This window comes from Sinohyriopsis cumingii, chromosome 17, assembly GCF_028554795.1.
Source record: "Sinohyriopsis cumingii isolate HCF-2022 chromosome 17, ASM2855479v2, whole genome shotgun sequence".
Taxonomy (NCBI): domain Eukaryota; kingdom Metazoa; phylum Mollusca; class Bivalvia; order Unionida; family Unionidae; genus Sinohyriopsis; species Sinohyriopsis cumingii.
The window spans coordinates 85,461,355-85,468,351 of record NC_142977.1 but is presented as its reverse complement, the minus strand read 5'-3'; positions in this window follow the sequence as shown (position 1 = coordinate 85,468,351).

The following is a 6,997-nucleotide window of genomic DNA, read 5'->3' as shown; positions in this document are numbered from 1 at the left end:
TTCTACCGAGATCTTTTGCGGTTTTGAGTTTAATCTCGAGAATTTTAGGAATATCATCTTCGGAAACATCATGATATTTTTCCTTAAACTCGCTAATAACTTCATCGAGATTGATAGAATCTGACATGGGCAACCAAACTTTGGTCTGTGCATGATATGATATAATCGCCTCACTGACCACCAACGATGTCAGTATCGCACAATCTAGCATATATCGTAATAAAACTATAGGTGCCCAACGTTTTTCACAAAAATGTCTACCAAACCAAACATAACAAATCTTGTGAAGATTTTCGTTAAACTCGAATGATTCAACACAAGCGAATCCAGTCAGATCAAAATCAGGTAATGGTCCATTAATTGGCACTCGCGTCATCTCGTTTGTTGGGTGACCAAATCTTTTAAAGTATACAGAACAATCTCCGTATCCTAGAAAACTTCCCGGATAACATGCAACCATATCAACCGAAATAACATCATTGTAATTATATTTGGTATTCCATAATCCGCCATGTCCGTATTCGACGCAACTTGCGCGTACGTCCTCGAGTAAATCAAATCGTGTTGGTTTCCATGAATTTTTTTCTCTAGCAAAATGAGCCGCAACAGATGGAACGGTAAAACAATTAGTTAGTAATTTGTCAGTATTTTCCGCGTGCTTGCAGTCTAAAAACTTCTCCGCGAGATTTTTCATCTCGTTATGGAGGGATTCTGTTCGATATATTTCACCATTTGGTCTGACAAACTGATCAAATTCACCTTCCTCATTACTTTTAAATAACCATACCGATACAGGATCGTTTTTACTTATTTCGTTAATAAAATCAAACATACTCATATCTGAGGGGTAAAATCTAACAGTTCGATCACGTGGAAATATTGTTACTGCGCTAGTCCATGCATGCGCGTTATGATCAATAATATTTATTGGAGCTCATTCGATTTATATTTCGATTCGTACAGTACCTCTCCCGTTATTGTTGATACTGCTATTGGAAATTTTAATATTTTTCCGAGTTCAGCAACATCTTTTATTGTAGCACCGGTATCCTTAACTGAATCAGCCCACGAGTTTATTTTTTCACACCTTAAATCAGTTAATCTATTTCCACGCATCGCGTTTGTAAAGTGTTCTATTACTCGTTCGGCTACACAATTTAACCTTGAAAATTTCATTGGTGCCAGTTTATGAACGTTGGGTTTTTTATTTATCTCATAGATTCCATAAATAACCGCTGTTACAGGATACGCTCGCTCATAATACGGTTTGTCAATACCCGTCAGTAGACCCGGTCTGGAATTTTTACTTAATATGACAGTTTTATTATTACCAAGGACAGGATCATATTTGTCACGGATAATCCAACTACCTGTTTCTGTTAATACAATAAATTTTACTCTGAAGAAATATTTTTTATTGCCCTCGTATTCAGCGATGTAGTTAATGATAGTTGCCGCTCGCTTGTCATTCATTGTGGCGTCCTTGACAGTATTGCGTATAATCTTGAACGTTGACCATGTATGAGATGCACCATCCGTGTAAAATTCTTTCTTGGCGTCGTGAATTTTCGAGATCAGACTTTTATTTTTCGGATCAACCAAATCTCGCACTGGCAAGTATGGAGATAATCTGTCGAGGTTGAATTTATATTTAACAGGCCTAGTTTGGGATAATCTCTCAAACTCATTCATATAATTAAAACAAATATTTAAATAAAAACAATTATATATATACAATGTCTCAGTGCAGATGGTTGATGATCGGCTCAGTAAATCGATGCAACAAATCCTGCAGAAAGGAATTTTGTTGGATGCACTCACAAAAATACGACGAGGAAGGCTAGGACCAAAACCATGCGGTGTGGTATTGGAGTGCGAGGAAAAACAGGATTATGTGGAAAGTGCGGTGGAAAACGGTTCAGAAAACTTAAAAGATATTATGACAAAAAAGATAATAATGGTGAAAACGCTATAAAATCCCTGGAGGATTATATATCAAGATTTCAGACAAACAATGATTTAAACAAATAATATTATTGTATATATGGAGTAAATAAATTTGTCCCACATCCCACAATAACAAACTATGAATCAGATATTAATGGTGTCATCAGACACTGCAGGTTAAAAAAACCAGTTGGTTATATTAATAATCATGGTTATCTAATGTTCGCATACGAGGGAGGAAAGAAACATTATCTGTGTCATAGATTCACGTATGAATGTCATAATGGGATGATCAATGACGGTCTTGTTATTGATCATATTGATGGGGATCCTCAACACAATTATTTATCCAACCTTCGTGTTGTCACGCAAAGCGTGAACTCTGCATGTGGTAATACAGGAAGATGTAAAACAATCGGAAAGAGGGCGGTAAATTCCACAAACACAGAAACTGGCGAAGTAATTATATTTCGTTTGATGCATTCATCTGCGAAATATTTTGATATTACAAAAAGTAGCAGAAAATATATATAAAACCGCTTTCTCGAAAAAATATAAACAGAGAATCACCTTCCGATATCAATAATTATCATTACCACCTCGAATTAATTTTTTTATTTATGTCACAGAATTTCCCCCATACACTACTTATTTTTTGACTCATGAAAGGGAGGTAATTTTATGGTCCTCGGTATATGGTGATAATTATCTACGGTTTCTAACTTACAAAAATATGCAGTTCGTGTATTTTTCTGTTCTATTCGTGAAACATTTAGAACAACACAGCACATATACAGCATATACATTACATCTAAACTACAGAAAACCGACATTTATATTCCAGCTTACTGAGTGTAGAATCCAGCGTCTAGTCTGTATCGATCGTGGCGGGTTAATTTTCGATCTACAGTACAGGGATCCTGCATGTATTTACTCGATTACAGAAATACGTGTATATAGTGTTTGGAATTAAAAATCAGTTGCATTTTCCTTGTTCAGAGCAAAATATACATGATATATATTTGTATACGTATGTGTGATTATGTATTTGTGTGCGTATGTGTGGTTACTTTTTTATCGAGTAATATTAACAACTAAATACTCCCTTGACCATGTTCATGGATACAGATTTAGGAGTGGGAAATCTCGTAATATATATTTCTCCATAGAACAGATATAGAGAGGACTGAAAATCTCGTAATAGTCATAGGAAGGATGAAAACATCTAACAGTTAGATGATCTATCATAGATGGCGTGGTATGGTAAATAGGAAATTCCTTAATCCAGCTTTATAAATCTAACTTGTTTGGTGAAAACGTATTTCTTGAATTCAGAATTGTATTTTGATCAAGTATATTTGAAATTGGTTCCTTAGCTATATATTAACTTCCGAAACATATGTTTGCAACAAGATTCGATGGCTCAATCAGTATCGTATTGGACTGTGACGCTCGCGGTCCAGGATCGAATCCCCATGGCTGACAACTTGTCGGTGGTGCGCATAGTTGCAATTTTTATAATAATTGGGGAACCGCAAAACCCCCGCTCAGCAAAATTCAACCATCATATCGACCGGTGGTTGATACATATTTTCGTATCACCCACGGGATTGATTATTGTGGGTGGGATTTTGCTGAGCGTATATGTTTGTGCTGTCCACCCCCCTTGAACTTGCTAAAGACTCGAGGGGAAATATTTTTTTTTTTATTTTAAAGATTTATATATTACATAATGAACCATGAAAATATCAATGATGTAATTGTTGCTATTAAAAAATTGAAAAAAGATGGAATTAATATATCCGATGAACTAAATCCTGAAAAAAATAGTTTCTGATTTTGAGATTTTACAAGAACGTAAAAACCAAGGAACACACATACTATCATCTGAATACAAGCTCATGAAACGGATTCAGGCGGCAATGTTTCAGTCGCTAGCTACCGTAGAAGATAATCAGGTGAAGGAATTCGTTCCTCTCTCTGCCGCAGTAGAAAGAATTAGATCGCTGTTATCCCACGAGTACGAGGAAAAGAAAACAATTAGTACTCGCATAAGACTATTAAGAAAAATTATGTTAGCGAGTAACCCCGTTACTGGTGAGACGATCCAAAGTAATAATTCTGGTGAAAATGAAAATGAAAGTTTTGGTAACTGGGTCCCTGTCAACGCTGACCACGTGCAGATCTTTGATCAGAAATTGATGGGCTAGAATTATGTAAAATGATCAAATTTTCAGAAAAAAAAAATTTCTGAATAAAAACATATTTCAGAATAAATTTTTTTGCAAGGCTGATTAATTTGTACCAAACACACAATCTGATTATTTTGTACCAATCACCATATCAGTAATAAAAAATATTTTATTTATTTTGAAATATTATTTTTTTTAAGTTGATCGAATTTAATACAGCAGTGACTCTAATCTCTGTTGCAAATGTTCTCGACGGAGCTCATCTAACTGTTAAGAAATCCTCGTGTCCGTGTTCATCAATAACTAAATTGATCCGTGTTTTCAAGTACTTCTTTGTCATGTATAAAAACCCTCACGTGTGGTACATTACATAATATTTAAGATTTCACATACAGATTTATCATAAGTTCTTCTCCACGTATGTCAATTAAGCGATTAAGGTGGTCTGTGAGCTTAAAATTTATTCGTGTTAACATATTATTGTGACACCGCAGATACACAGGATTAGTTGGTTCCTGCACGATTAAACTTCCGGGGGAAACTTGTGGTATAAATGTGTATAAAATATATCCTTGTTGAGCCTGATTTGATCTTCCGAGATCCACTTGATAACTGCCTTCGATTACGTCACAAACCAGATTGACCACGAATGTCGATGTTATATTAACGATTCCCGGAGATACGTGTCTGCCGCCGCCATGTGGATTATTATCATATCTAAGAACGGTTGGATGTGGTGCTAGTTTTTTCCACGCATCGAGTATTTTAGGAAAAAACTCATCAATGACATCATTGACAGATTTTCTTAATTTATCTGGATTATAATCAGGAAACTGAAACGTTACAATGTCAGCTTCGGATATTTTGTACTTGGTTGCGAAAAACCTTCTATTATAACCCGATGATTCAAAAACCAGGTTTATGATTCTATTATGAAAATATTCAATAGTATCAGCTATATTATTTAAAATTTCTACTCGTTTAATAATTTCTTCACGCGTAGATGTCAAATCGGACAAATATTCATGAAAAAGAATACGTAAATCAACCAGTTGTTCTTCATGATCTGAATTTACGATATGAATGACATTATTGATATTCAAATCGTAAAATGAATTACCGCCATCAACGTTGTGTAAGAGCCAGTAGTACTCACCAGTTTTCTCGACACGAAATTGATCCCGTTTATCCCATACACGTTTTTCTATGTTCCACCAGAAACTTGTATAATTCATTTTAATATTATGATGAAAACTTTTCGATGATGTAAAATCATCCCGAGTTGGTTCTGGTAGTCCTTCATACACCGGGGGAATTTCAGGTCAACCTAGTACGGATCTGATTGAAGATTGATAAATATCAACGACGTAATCGGGAGAATGTATTTCAATCGTCGAGGACAGGGTCGGTTCATAAACATTAATTGATATTTTTGCTTCTTTTCCGGTTATTGATTTTATTCTACGCTGAAATTCCTCATTGATTTGTTCGACCTCATAACTGCCAGTTGGTATTCCAACAACAACCCAGTCAGGTGTTCCATCGTTTTCATTTTTACTAGCAAATACAAGCGAATTATTTGCTGGTGTACCATGAAATGATTTTGATCTGATATTTGGCCAGCTGTAATATACCCGTAATTGCGCTAGTGCTATTTCTTTTACTGGAATTGCAGTAGGAAAATTAACACTAAATTCAGGATTAGACGAACTTACCGAGATCATCGTTATCTTTGGCGGAGTTGTGTTGGTCACGATCTGCTGGAGTAATTCTCTCATTATTAATACTTGTATCTTTAATACCGATACCTTCGTCGTATATTTTAGTCATCATTGAAAATTCGAAATCAGATATAATTCCATCACTGAGACTCGCTGATAACAACAAGGATAATTTCGAGTATGCTACCGTCGCTGTTTGTAATTTTATTATGTAATCGGATAATTTTTCGTTCGTGCAAGTACATATTTTTTTTTGCGATGATATTAAGCACACCTGCAATAGTTGTTGCTGCTGAAATACAAATAGTTACAGCTGCTGGTGACATCATTGTCAGCGCTGATAATATGACACCGGTTCCAGCAACAACAGCGGATACTGAATAAACAATCACATCAACGATAACTAATCGTCGTCGATATTTTTTTACTTTTACTGTATATTGATCGACTTGATCTTTTAGCGCCGCCTGCCATTCACGCGCTTGATTGTACCTGTTTTGTGCACCATCCATATATTTTTATGCAGTAACCAATTGAGGTGTTTCAGCTACAAATTCCAAACACCACCAGTAAGATGTTGCGGTTAATTTCTCATCAGCTGCTTCCAGGATAAAAATTTCTTCGGTTCCGCTATTTAATATAACAGATTCAACCCCGGAAAACCTATCCGTTGAATGACGCCATGGAAACGTTGTAAATATTTCAAATTTTGCAGCACTGAACACGGACAACCTGTACACGCCAGTTACTGATGCGGTATAGTTGATAGTTTTATTTTGCTGCGACCATGTTGCAAAACCCGATGATACCGTGTATACGATGTTTGTGATATGTCCGGGAGTTATTCCAGCTGAGATTTTAATCAAATTGGTTTTGTTGACGATCTCAGGAATTCCCGCTACGATGTCTTGCTGTGTTTGTTTGATCGTGTCTAGGTTAGTTTTGATATCAACGAGTTTTATATCAATGGCGTGCGGAGTGCCAAAGAATTTATCTATGGATTCGTCGGTTTTTTGAAAATTTCTTCGAAATCTTGCAAAAGCGCCCACGTGAACATCATACTCGGCCCGCAGCGTGGATAGTTTTCCATCCACGTTGTCGACGTATTTTTTTGTTGCTGCGTCTTCGTCAGATGTT